Consider the following 14,860-nt stretch of genomic DNA (forward strand, 5'->3'; position numbering starts at 1 on the left):
TTCCGATTTAAACCAAATGATTCGCGATATGTGCTCGGAAGTTCCGAATCAAATGATTCGCGAACCCGCTCGAAAATCCCGATCTGAATCAAATGATTCGCGAACCCGCTCGAAAATACCGATCTGAATCAAATGATTCGCGATGAAAAATGATCTCCTTTCTTACTAAAAGTGTTTGAGGAAAGTTTTGAACTGGAAGCACTTCCACCAACCATGACACAAGGAGTCATTACTCTGATACCCAAACCCAATAAAGATCGAGAATGTCTAGAAAATTGGAGGCCAATCACCCTATTAAATAACGATTATAAAATTTTAGCTTTAGTTTTAGCACAAAGAATGAAAGATGTACTTAGTATCATTATTGATGAATCGCAATCAGGTTTTATGGAAAAACGTCACATTACGAATAATATAAGATTAGTTTTAGATCTGTTAGATTACGAGGATCTCGTCCCTAATGACAGTTTCATGCTTTTCTTAGATTTCTACAAAGCCTTTGATTCGCTTGAGCATAAGTTCATATTTCAAGCTCTTGCTAAATTTGGGTTTGGAGATCACTTTTGTAGAGCCGTCAGAACACTTTATAAAAATAATAATAGTGCTATTAAATTAAAATTTGGAACCTCACCAAGATTCAGTTTGTCACGTGGAGTAAGACAAGGCTGTCCTATATCTCCATATTTATTCTTACTCGCCTCTCAATTTTTAGCCCTGCATATTTCTAATAATAATTTACAAGGTATCTCAATTGACGATAGACAAATTCTAATTAGCCAACTGGCTGACGACACCACTCTGTTTCTGAATGACGCTTCCCAAATCCCTTTAGCTTTGCAATTGATCGAGTCCTTTTCCAGAGCTTCGGGTCTCTGTCTAAACATCAACAAATGTGAGTTAATGTCAATTAAACGCTGTGAAATTCCCTCTATATGCAACATCCCTGTGAAAAATCAAGTTACATACTTAGGTATTGTCATTAATAAAGACCAGAAAACAAGATCAAAACTAAATTTTGACCCTTTAATAGTGAAAACACAAAGGAAACTCAATATGTGGCTGCAGAGAGATTTATCAATAAGAGGAAGAATTTTACTCTCTAAAGCTGAAGGATTGTCTCGACTGACTTACGCTGCTCTTTCCTTGGAGGTTGATAAAGGAACATTAAAAAAAGTTGACAGCATGTTAAACAACTTTGTTTGGAAAAATAAAACCCATTATATCAGGAAATCAGTAATAATGAATCCAACAAAACAAGGGGGACTGGATTTTCTAGATTTTGCTACCTTAAACAACACTTTTAAAATTAATTGGCTTAATAATTTTCTTAAAAATCCCTCTTCCCTTTGGAATATTATCCCCAATTATATTTTCTCTAAAGTTGGTGGGCTGAATTTTCTTTTACTCTGTAATTATAATATCTCAAAAATCCCTGTCAAACTTTCTAATTTCCATAAGCAGATGCTCTTGGCCTGGTCCCTCATATACAAACACAACTTCTCTCCACACAAATATTACTTATGGAACAATAAGGATATTCTTTACAAGAATAAATCTCTTTTCTTCAAGGATTGGTTTGAAAACAACCTTCTTTTAGTCGGACAGCTTTTTAACTCACAAGGCAGACTTTATAATTATTCAGATTTTTTACAGAAATATAATATCCCTGTATGTGCCGATGAATATGCGATTGTTTTCAATGTCATTCCCTCTGCTGTGTCTTTTCTGTTGCAAGGTTCTACATTTCCATGGCCGTGTTCTTACTCTCTGAATTTAACTGACACAATGATTGGAGGTGTTTGCTTTTCTACAGATCGTCAGAAAAATAACTATAAAATCAGAGCTCTCTTCCAGGCTGAGATAACAACAATTCCATATGTAATACCGTATTGGAATAATATTGTGGAGAATATACCTTGGGAGAAAGTATGGGCCTTGCCTCATAAGTATCTGCTTACCAATAAAGTAAAAGAAATGACATTTAAACTGATTCACAAATGTTACCCGACTAAAGTCTTTCTTAGGAAATATAAGCCTGACATTGAAGTGAACTGCAGTTTTTGTCATTCTTCTGAAGAAGACTTCATTCATTTGTTTTGGGAATGTTCCCACACAGAGAAATTCTGGTCTGACTTTTTGGTGTTTATTCAATCTTATTTTGTAAGTGACTTCTCATTTTGTTTTAAAGATGCTTTGTTTGGCTTATTTGAATATTCTAAGGAGAATACAGGAAAATATTACATAATTAATTTATGTTTTCTGTTAGCTAAATTTCACATTCATAAACAAAAGTTTACTGGCTCTAAACCTCTTTTTTCTTTGTTCAAAGTGGATTTGGATATGTATGTGGAAACTATCCAAAGTTCTACTAATTTGAAAGCTATGAAAACTGTATCTCTGTATTCATCCTTTGTGTCATCTTAAGATGTAATTGTATTACCCTGTTTTTTTCTTTGTTACCCTGGCAACAAATCTGTGTATTTTTGTTTCTTTTTATTTATTTTGTCTGTATTTGTACTGTTTTGTTGTTTTGAATATCTGTAATGCTTAATAAAAAAAAAAAAAATCAAATGATTCGCGAACCCGCTCGAAAGTTCCGATCTAAATCAAATGATTCGTGATACTTGGTCCTTCAGATCGGAACTGAATCAAATGATTCGCGAACCCGCTCGAAAATACCGATCTGAATCAAATGATTCGCGAACCCGCTCGAAAGTTCCGAATCAAATGATTCGCGAACCCGCTCGAAAATCCCGATCTGAATCAAATGATTCGCGAACCCGCTCGAAAATCCCGATCTGAATCAAATGATTCGCGAACCCGCTCGGAAATTCCGATTTAAACCAAATGATTCGCGATATGTGCTCGGAAGTTCCGGATCAAATGATTCGCGATTCGTGCTCGGAAGTTCCGAATCAAATGATTCGCGAACCCGCTCGAAAGTTCCGATCTAAATCAAATGATTCGTGATACTTGGTCCTTCAGATCGGAACTGAATCAAATGATTTGCGAACCCGCTCGAAAGTTCCGAATCAAATGATTCGCGAACCCGCTCGAAAATCCCGATCTGAATCAAATGATTCGCGAACTCGCTCGAAAATCCCGATCTGAATCAAATGATTCGCGAACCCGCTTGAAAGTTCCGATCTAAATCAAATGATTCGTGATACTTGGTCCTTCAGATCGGAACTGAATCTAATGATTCGCGAACCCGCTCGGAAGTTCCGAATCAAATGATTCGCGAACCCGCTCGAAAATCCCGATCTGAATCAAATGATTCGCGAACCCGCTCGAAAATCCCGATCTGAATCAAATGATTCGCGAACCCGCTCGAAAGTTCCGATCTAAATCAAATGATTCGCGATACTTGGTCCTTCAGATCGGAACTGAATCAAATGATTCGCGAACCCGCTCGAAAGTTCCGATTTAAATCAAATGATTCGCGAACCCGCTCGAAAGTTCCGATTTAAATCAAATGATTCGCGCATGCGCACTTGAAGTTCATTTTGCGACGAAAGAGTTTCGAAAAGCTTTGTTCCACCCCTCACTACACGCTTTTTAAAATTATTACAAACGATGTCTAAATTCTAAAGTGAATGTTTTTGAACTGTTTTTTGCAAGTGAATCTTTTCAACTGAATGGTCACGAATTTGAATTTGAATCAATCGAGCGGTTACAGCGTAAATGACTCAATTGAATCTGTTTTTCCTCCTTCAGTAATGTTTACACGACGCTGTCAGTTCTACTGCTGGATTATCCCGCTAGTTTTATGAGATTAACCGACATAAGTACGATGAAGATAAATATGATGTTTACAAATAAAATATCCACGTCGAAGACTCGCACACAAATCTCCTCCATATTGAGGTAAACAAACCGGTTTACTGCTAATGTAATAGCACTAATATGACGAGCTGCAGCTCAAAATACATGTTAGATGGAAACTTTGTTCACTATGATGGAGTTTGTAGCTTAATTCACTATATTTGAAATAGTTTGAGCTGCAGTTCAATAGGAATCAGTAAAAACCATCCAGTCATACCATACCATTAATGTTAGATTTATCAATATATATTATATATATAAATATATGAGTAATTATTGTTGTATGTGATTGTATTAGTCTATAGAGTGATGGTCAAGATGAACACAAACAGGTGAACTGTGTTGAGTCGATTCACTGAGAATGATTCAGTTGAGTCGTGCGTTTAGTTCAGTGCTCATGAATCAGTGATGTGGTGTTTCTGTCTGTTCTTCTGCTCATGGATCACTCTATCGCTGCAGATCTGCTGACGTTGCTGAGTAATTTTGGTGATCGTGTCTGGAGGAAATGACTCGCTTCTACCTGCTGAGATGCTGATGAATCTCGATTCAGTCCACAGACTCGATTCAGTCCTCAGGTATCTGTGCAAACACTCATCAGTTCACAGAAACATGCAAATCATGACAATTAAAAGACTCCTGTAATGTCATCAGACAGTGTTTTGATGAGATGAGTGTAATCAGCACTGCTCTCGATCTGAACCCGAATCTCACGTCGCTGCTGGTTTGTGATGGTTTTAATTGCTGCAGATGACGAGCGAATGACTGCAGGCACCACACTTCCCTCTGACAGCCATAGAGCAGATATGGACAGGTTTCCCATGATCCTTTGATGTTTATAATGGTTGCAAGCCCAAGGGAGATTGGGAAGATTTTGGGAGTCTTTCTATAATGTCTCTAATGTTCTGGTAACATCTGGATGCCTGTTTTGTGTCTGGCACCGCTTTTTATCTGTATATTAGTCTGTAGTGGATTGAAAGAGGACGCTGTCGCCATCAGACCTATGAAGAATGAAAATAATGTGATGATATTCAACAAATGCTCTCTCCTACATCCGCTGAAGAATCACATACTGGCACTGAGAAGTTATGATTTGTTTAAAATCAAGCAACAATAAGCAAAAGCAGTGTTTTTAATGCACTGCTCTGTTTTTAGGTCCATTTTGTTCCCGTAATATGCCGTCTTTCAGACTAGTGGAAAGAAAACATCCAAAATGCACATTTATTTTATTGCACTTTATTTTTTTGCATCTATAGATTTCAATCTTTAAACAGTTTTTCTTTTACATTCACCAAACTTTGCGTTTTTATTTATCTGTCTATATTCTGAAAGTTTGTTTATATTTCATTCACGCTGAATTATACAGCACTTCACTCCTAGAAACAGTGAAAATGTGTTTGTTTTCTGTCTGTTGACAGTATTTTCGGATTTATGAACCCCTCTGGAAAAACATTTAATATGACAACAAAATCAATGAAAAGTTTCTGTTCTGGAAGTGTATGCATATGAGTGCATATTTAATTATATGATGCCACATTTGCATATTTAAAACTTCAGAAAACAAATAAATATCTAATTTTTAATGCGATCAATCAATTGGGGAAGCATCTTGCATTCAATCATGCTTTTTTTTTTAAATTAAATTATTTTTCTGTATTTTTGGACTGTCAGAGCCGCTGTGCATCATTTGTAAATGTTTAAACAGGATGATCATCAGTGTAAATTGTTGTTATTTTGTGTTTAAACGTGTCAATATTTCACGTAGCTTCCGATGGTCAGCACTAAAAAATACAAAAGCTGTTTTATCTTCTGTTGGTGTACATTCTGCAGTGGCTTTATTCGTGTAAAGTCGTGCGCTCAGCTGTATTTGGCTTCTTTTTTGCGCTTCATTCATCTGTTGCAGTGACATCAGGCCCTCATCTGTATCTGATGGTGTTTGCGGCGCCCTGCTCTCAGACGGAACGCCTGGCTGATTTCAAATTGAATTCTGGGAAATGTCCAATGACTCCTGAAACTGGAGTTTTGCATCGTCTCACTGTGCTTTCACAAATGGACAGAGAACAGAGACGGTGAAAGATGAGAATCGCTCTCCTCAGATGATGATCACACTCTGGACACAATAAATCATCTGTATGAGAGTCACTGACGTATAAGGATTTTCAACAGGCCAATTTTTTAAATACTATATATATATATATATATATATATATATACAGTACTGTGCAAAAGTTTTAGGCCACTAGTATTTTCACCAGCTAAAAAATGGTTTGAAGTCAGTTATTTCTATCTTTTGCTGTGGTGTGTCAGTAGGAAACATCAGTTTACATTTCCAAACATTCTGTTTGCCATTAATTGTAAAAATCTATTGAGATTTTTGTTTGCACAAGGAGTCTGACAACAGCCAGTGCTCCATACAAAAATCTCACTGGATTGTTATAATTAATGGCAAAATGAATGTTTAGAAATGCAAACTGATATTTCCTACTGACACACTACTATATATATATCTTGTAATTGTTCAAACATGAAGAATGTTCTGTACATTTCATATTACAATTATAAATTAAGTAATTTTAGTGTTTTTTCATCTGGATAAATTGGCCGTAGCCTTAAAAAATGTCATGTGGTGCAACCATGATTTATATTAAAATTAAATCATTTCCTAACATTTTTAGATGTTCTCACTAATTAAAGTGTTTAGAAACAAAGTATTTGCATTTCTTTTGAGTTTTTGTAAATAATGATCTTTTGTTCTACAGTTTCAGTGTTGCCTTCTTAAACATAGTTAGCAGACTTATTTTTCCTGTAAATTGCGTAAAACTGATAAAAATGTTTTAAAAATACCATTCAGTTAAGCATGCTGTAGCAGTGATTCATATTTTAACCACAGAAACAAGATAATTAATTTTTAATTTAATACAGCTGTTGCTAATATTGGTCGCACCACATGACTAGTGGTCGCTGAAATTGACTCACAGACCTTATAATCATTAAAGTGCCCCTATTATGCCGTTTTAAAGGTTGCTAATATTGTTTTAATAGACTCCCAAAACAGGTTTACATGTATGCGAGGTCAAAAAACACTTCAGTTTTCTCCAAAAATAGATTTAATTTTACCCCATTTCTAAATGATTCATAAATGACTCGTGCGAAGCAGTTCGAAGAATCAGTCTCTCTAAACCCCGCCTTTCCGTGAGCCCTCACTGCTGTGATTGGTCAGATGGCGCAGTCCTTTATGATTGGTCTACCGCGTACAGCGTGTCGGAGAACGAAACGCCCATTGCCATAACTGAATGACAGCCCTGGATACTGGTCAATACATAGAAAAGATGGCATCGATTTTACCATAACAATTCCAGCCAGAGTCTGACGATGAAACGGCTGAAGTGGCTGATCGACAAGTTAACACGGTCTACCGTGGAAAGTGCTCGCAATTTGCTTATGTAAGCGAACCGGGCACACCTCTATGTTGTAAACTTAAACATTGCATATGCATTAAGGTGGCTTTAAGACCGAACGCGGAAAGCGCTGCGCTGCCGCTGGGTTCAGTTCAGCCCTTCAGAGCAGCGGCAAAACTTCATTTCAACAACTCATTTGAACTTTGAGCGCGGCGTGCGCGCTCCACTGCGCGTCCGCTTTTGTCGAGGCCGAAACAAGCCGTCCTGGCGCAGCAGAAGCAATTAAAACGAATGGGTTTCATAGCACAGCGCTTTCCGCATTCGGTGTGAAAGCCGCTTCGTGCGCCATCCTTTATCATTACTCCAACTAATGAGACAGACAGACAGTCAAGCTGCATCAGTCACAAATTGTCAGACTACAGTGACACAGCTGAACAACAGAACTACAGAAGCGTGATTTAGCCGGTTAGCATGACATGTGCAGGGTTTTTACACAACATAACATACACAACTACTTATTTTGAACGATCGCCAGAAAATACAATCTTTGTAGATTCATCATCTTTTGGAAGTGAATATAAAACAGTTTTACTCACAGCGTATGATACAGCGTCTTCTGTATAATGTATGTGAAAATTTCCATGTGACCTAAACCCCATGGAAATGTATGGGCTGGCAAGTTGTTCGCGACGTAGAACGTGGGCGGACATTATGCAAATGTGTTACTTCGTGACGTGTGGCCATAACAGAAAAAGATTTAAAATCCTGACGACTCGTTTAGGCAAATGTGAGTCGACTCTTTTTTTTTTGATAGACAATAACTTTATGTATCGTGAACTCTCGGCTTCACAACTTTGCAGATAGTTTATGTTCACATACAGCTACATGACACACTGCATGAAAGGACATATTTGAAAAGACATAATAGTGGCACATTAAAACATGGTGTTAACTGCAGGCATCTCTTTATCCTTAGTTATTTCTGAATTTTTCCCAATCTTGGCTGCTCAACTGACCCTTTGCCGGGAGTTTGATTAACACACGATCTGACCAATCATAACGGAGAATCTGTCATTTTTGTCCGACAAACAAACCGGATTTGTATTTGTTGTTTACGTTTTTTTAATACTCAATTTCTTCTGATACTAAAATAAACTTTTTTATATATAAACCATTAATTGAATATAAAAGCACAAAAACTGCCAATCTGGGACACATCTATGATGAAAAACACTCAATGGTCGCACCACATGATATTTTAAATTCAGTCAACATTTACAGGCACAGAATTGTCTACCTAAACAAAACAAGCTAGCTTTCCACAAAAGGTCACTATGAAATTTATAATAAAAATAAATACTTAATATTTATTGTTTTGTTTTTTTTGGAGGTTACACCACATGATATCCAGATGTGGTAACCACATACCAGTTGAGTTACAAACCTGCTTGCTGCTTCTATTGGTCCTTGGCAAATTGGTATATGATGCAGTGTACTATCTGAATGGGTTTCAACATAAAAGTCCCAAAATGGAATTTTCTGGATGGTTGCACCACATGATTTTTCATAAAATGGAAATCATCAGCCAAAGTTTGTTTTTATATTATGATGGAAATATAAATACAAATGCTTTGCCATTTATACAGGATTACAAAACCATCCATGCCAAAACCAATCATGTCAAAGTGCAGAAAATTAATCTGAATAAATTTTGGGTAATTTCAAAGATGTTTCCAAAACATCAGTTATGGCCGGACAGTCGCACCATATGATATTTTGACACTTTGAATAACAGAAAAATGAGTGTTGAATGTTTTCAATACGTTCTGGTCAAGCATTCTCAGTTATGATCAAACAGGCTTCACATAAGATTCATAAATTTAATAAATTTCAAAGTTGTCTGGTCTTTAATAATGTTAATGTACATTATCATTATTTATACATCAAGCATGCAATGATTCTCTTCTGAAATGTTTAGGTTATTTAACATTTTTAACTGTTGTTACTTGTTTCAGAGAACATGTTCCCTTTATGTTCATTAAACAAATCAAAATCATTGTTTAAACGAACTAGATGTTTCAGAGAATGTACAGAAATACAGGAGGGTTAATGGGGATGTTGGAAAACTACAAAAAAGCACTCTACACTATAATTTTGATGTAATGGAATGTGTCAGTGTCACACTCAGCATTTCCTCTTCCGTATATTTTACATTTATTCGATCCCCCCTGTGTGGTGCTGCTGGTACCCGTTCAGCTGAGCCCTGCGCGTCCCCGAGAGAGCAGCTCGCATCTGAGGCTGCGCGCTCCCGAGTTCCGCGAGCTTTTAGTGGGGATGAGCGCGCGGAGAGTCCAGCAGTCAGTGAGTCGCAGCGCGGGACAGAGACAAGAGACAGAGACAGAGACAGAGACACAGTACCGGACCAGAACCAGGAGCGAGCGGGTTTTATAGGTCAGTAGCTGCTGTCTGTTCTCGTGTATTTGGGCTCAATCGCGTCATTCGTGAGTTTTAGCGCAGGAACGCGCAGCTGTCAAACGCGCGGCACCGCTGCACCGGACAAATGTGTCAGAAGCGCTCGTTTCCTCATGATGTTGAGTCAAAAGATGCGGGACAGGGATGTGTAATGAGGTGATATTCTCACATGTGATCATTCCAGGTGATCTCGCTCTTATTTGCTCTCATTAATGTGAGTTTGTGTCGTTATTAATCGGATTGAAGTGTGAAACTGGTATGAAATGTAATATCTGTACTAATACTTGTGTTGTGTTGTGTAATGTGATGATGTTGTAGTAGTTGTGATGTTGCGCGCAGGTGACGCGAGCAGGTGCAGCGCGGGCGCGCGCCCGGTTTGAAACAGGTTATATGCGATTATTTTCACATGACGTACTTTTTTTTTGTCTAGATTTCATGGGAAAACCAGCAGTGTTATTTTAGTTAGTGCCCGAGTTTGAGCAAAGGTTTTGATTTGGAACTTAAAATTAAAACGTACCTTAAGATTCAAGTATTTTGCAACTTTTTTATTAAACTAAACAGAATAAAAAGGAAGGCAAACAGGTTTATTTATTATGATTTATTATGATGTATGTGAACTAATATATAAAAATATTTTTCATAACAAAATGCATTTTATAATCTTATAAATTACAGTAAATGTTTAATGAAATATAAATAATTTATTTTTATGATATATTTTGTATATATAAAATCATATATATGTGTGTGTATATATATATATATATATATATATATATATATATTATTTCTAGTACATTTTATTTTATAATGTGTGATTTGTAAATTAAAAAGTAAATTTAAAATAGTTAATTAAAAAAGGAACAACAACTATTTTATGATTTATTATATATGAAGTAATTTATAAAATCATTTTTATAATAATATATTTATAATCGTATACATTTATTTTTTAAAGTATTACTTACATCTAATTTATTGTTCTGTATTTTATATGTATGTGTGTGTGTGTGTGTGTATATATATATATATATATATACACACATTTTATTTTGTAATGTAAATGAAAAAGTAAATTAAATTAAGTAATGAAGAAAAAAGGTAAAATAGGTTTATTTTATGATTTTTTTATATATGAAAATATATAAATATAAATCATTTTTCTAACAAAATATATTTTATAATCATAAATTATGATAAATGTAAATAATTTATTAACATATAAATTACATCTAATTTATTGTTGTGATATATTTTGTATATATATAATAATATCTATAATATAAAAATTATTTTATAATACATTTTATTTTATAATGTAAATCATGATCATAAATCATAAATTAAAAGTAAATTTAAAAAAGTAAAAATTAAGAAAAAAATATTTTTATTTTGATTATTTTTATTTTCATGATTTATACATATGAAATACATTATAATAAATATAAATATATTTAATAAATTATAAAATCTAAATTACAATCAAATTTATTAATTTAAAATTATTTTATAATATATTTTATTTTATATTGTAAATTAAGATTTGTAAAATAAAAGTAAATGAAAAAAATTACATTTAAAATGAAGAAAAAAGGTAAAATAGGTAAAATGTCTATAATGTAAAAATATTTATAATACATTTTATTTTAGAATGTAAATTAACATTAGTAAATTTGTGAAGGAAGAAAAAAAGATAATATTGTTCTTGGCCATTTCCAAATGTGAAGGGGGTCATGTTCATGTTTAGCTAACTTCTGGGGACCCCCTCACACACACACACACACACACACTCTCACATTCCATTACTGGGTCACATCTCCCAATTAATACAATGCTAATGAGTGAGACGCTCCATTGTCTGCTGATCTGGAGCGTTTCAGCCCGACGGGACAATAGCAGCTCAACCGTCACGTTGAGGATGAGAGTCTTCAGTCATACGGAGAGTATTTGGGACAGTGAATGACTGGAGTCACTGTGTGTTGAGTGAATATGCTTGATGATGAGCTCATTTTGTCTTGCCAGCGATCCATAACCGGCAGATGGGCCGCATTAGCACAGGCTCCGCAGACACGTGTTTGTGCGCCGCTGCGTTTGTTTGCTTGTGACATGAGCAAAAGCCTCCTCACGTATGATCTGCGCGCCGTGGGAAAGAAGCGTGTCGTAGGACGCAAATGCCACTTATTCCGGCCCGTGGGCTGCTGAGGCATGCTGGGTATTCTGACGCTGAACAAACCCATGAAGATGACAATAACTCACACACACGCAGTCCTGATGTCATCACGGATTCCTCTGAAGAATCGAGCGTCATATTAATATTTAGCGGCGTTTCATCAGCGGTGATCTCTGTGCTCCGCTTGGCCTACTTTTGTCACCAAATCCTGCTCTAGAAACACTTTCAAGTGTCTTTTGAGGAGATTTCTCCTCCTCCTTTGGTTTTTAAAGTCTAAAAATACCTGCACAGATTTGGGCTGATGTATAAACTGACCCTGAACTGGACTGACGGAGTAGAGCTGAGACATTCAGTTTACAAACATGAATACACATACATTTATACACTACAATGTACACTAGCAGGCAAAAGATGTCTCAAGGAAGTCTCTTCTGCTCACCAAGGCTGCGTTTATTTGATGAGAAATACAGTAAAAATTGTGAAATATTTTTGCTATTTAAAATACCAGCTTTCTATGTGAATATCTGTTAAACTGTAATTGATTTTCAAGATGCAAAGCTGAATTTTCAGCATCATTACTCCAGTCTTCAGTGTCACATGATCCTTCAGAAATCATTCTAATATGCTGATTTGCTGCCCAACAAACATTTATGATTATTAGCAATGTTGAAAACAGTTGTGCTGCACAATATTTTAGTGTGAACCATCATACATTTTATTTTTCAGGATTCACAGATGAATAGACGGTTCAAAAGAACAACGTTTATTTGAAATAGAAATCTTTTATAACATTATAAATGTCTTTACTGTCACTTTTGATCAATATAATGCAACGTTCATGAGTAAAAGTATTAATTATATCATTAGAAATAATTTGTAAATCATTTCTGTCAATGATGAGCTCAAACTCTTAAAGGGGTCATCGGATGCCCATTTTCCACAAGCTGATATGATTCTTTAGGGTCTTAATGAAAAGTCTCTAATATACTTTGATTAAAAATTCTCAATGGTTTTGTAAAACAACACCCTTTTTACCTTGTCAAAATCAGCTCTGCAAAAATCAACTCATTCTGGTCGAGGCTGCTTTAAATGCAAATGAGCTCTGCTCGCCCCGCCCCTCTCTTCTCTCTGTGGAGTGACGAGCCTGTTTACTTTAGCCGCATTTAGCTGCTAAACTTACTAACTAGCACATTATTAGGAAAGGCGATCACAAAGATTCATAAAAAAAAAACTCTTACACTCACTTCTGCTGTAAGTGAAGCTGGATCACGAATGATTCACGCGAACATAGATGGATATATGTAGATCGGGAGGTTCATTCCCTTCACAAACAAACGTAATCCACTGCATCTTCAAGATATTCTTGTCTAACTCAGATGTCGGGAGTAAATGACGACCACTATGTTCATTATTACATCCAGCAACACAACACCTCAATCACTCAATCAGAGATATTCTTGTCTAACTTACATCCCTGCTCCGGCATCAAAACAAAGAGGTCGGACTGTTACAGCTGATCTGAGGTCAGACGCTCATGTCAATCAACTATGGTGGGAGTGGCCTCTGTCATGTGACGCCACAACGACAGGCATCTGAGAACGGCTCGATTTGAAAAAGGAAATACTATTTTTACAGATTAATTAAAAACCACTGCATGGATTTTTATCATTATAGGGTAGATTTGTACACACTGCCAACACACATTAATGTTCAAACAGCATGAAAAAGTGAACGTAGCATCTGATGACCCCTTTAAGGGATGTTTGTTTTGTTGTTGGATTCTGAAAGTGCATTTGCACTGATGCATTGATCTTTTGGTGGATCATTAGTTCAGCATCTTAAAAAAGAATTTTTGGCAAATCCAGGTAATTTACTATAAAAATATTATGTTTTTTCAATGTTTATGTCTGTTATAGCACCAACTGTGGTCTGATCTCCTTAAAACTCTGCATGTTTGTTTAGAATCACTTTTAGAAGTTTTAGAAAAACTTCACAGGTTTTGTAAAGTTTTGAGTATTCTTGTAGGCTTTTATAGGATTTTAGGTAAATTTGGACCCCCCCCCAATTTAGCAAAAAACCTAGGACTGGTTTGCAAAAGTAGGTTTTTAACATCTTCTCGATCATTTAACAAATGATTCGATTGACAGAAGAGGTTCTTGAGGCAAAGTTGTCCAGAATGAGGAGTTCTGTCATATGATACAAATATCGTGCATATGTGTGAAAAACTCTGCAACGAACAATCATTTATACCCTTGAAAAATGTGATATCACCCCCCAGTGGTTGATTTCTTTCAAATTTCTCACATACCTTTGGGGTCATGAGTTGAACAGACCCACTGAGTTTCATTTCGATCGGCCTTTGTTAACCTTGTCTAACAGGTGCCAAATGTTCTAATAGACACTTGTGGCACTTTGGACCAAGACTATGCACACCAATTTTCAGGTTGATTTGACAAATGGTTGCCTAGTTATAGCCATTTTTTACCCCCTCTTATAGCGCCACCAAGTGGCTAAGCTCCACGATTTTTGTCCTTTGACCTCATATTGAGCTTTTACATACGTGTGCCTATCTTGGCAGAGATATCTCATTCCGTTTAGGAATTACAGGCATTTTATAAAAATTTAGAACGTTTTGGCATCCCTTTGCGGCAGTGAGTCAAAAGTTCAACTTTTTTTTTTTTTGATAATTATTGATATTCGCTCTCCACAGAATCTTTCTGCAGTGGTTTGGTTCCGATTGGGTGAAAACCCTTGGACTGGTTCGCAAGAGTTAGGTGTTTTATGTCATATCAGTGATTTAACAAACAAATTGATTGACGGCAGTGGTTCTAGAGGCAAAATGTTTTTTTGAGATCTACAAATGTTCTTATAGAAACTTGTGGCACTTTGGACCAAGACCGTGCACGGCGATTTTCATGTTGATAGGACGAATGGTTACATAGTTATAAGCATTTTTTAAAGGTTTTTCCCTCTTATAGCGCCAGCAAGTGGCCAATCT

At 36.0% G+C, this 14,860-nt stretch overlaps 1 protein-coding gene across 10 annotated transcripts in view; it reads left to right on the forward strand.

Moving 5' to 3' along the window:
- Nucleotides 1-9,533: 9,533 nt before the first annotated feature.
- LOC127157330 (neuronal cell adhesion molecule-like) overlaps nt 9,534-14,860 on the forward strand; it is a 93,115-nt gene continuing 87,788 nt past the window's right edge. For 6 of the 10 annotated variants that reach the window (XM_051100560.1, XM_051100561.1, XM_051100563.1 and 3 more), the window contains exon 1: nt 9,535-9,671. The gene's annotated coding sequence lies outside the window, so the exon portion shown is untranslated. Of the gene's footprint in view, nt 9,672-14,860 lie in introns of all 10 variants that reach the window. The other 4 variants (XM_051100565.1, XM_051100567.1, XM_051100566.1 and 1 more) reach the window with 1 other exon arrangement.

The sequence above is a fragment of the Labeo rohita genome, unplaced genomic scaffold, assembly GCF_022985175.1.
Source record: "Labeo rohita strain BAU-BD-2019 unplaced genomic scaffold, IGBB_LRoh.1.0 scaffold_104, whole genome shotgun sequence".
Lineage (NCBI taxonomy): Eukaryota > Metazoa > Chordata > Actinopteri > Cypriniformes > Cyprinidae > Labeo > Labeo rohita.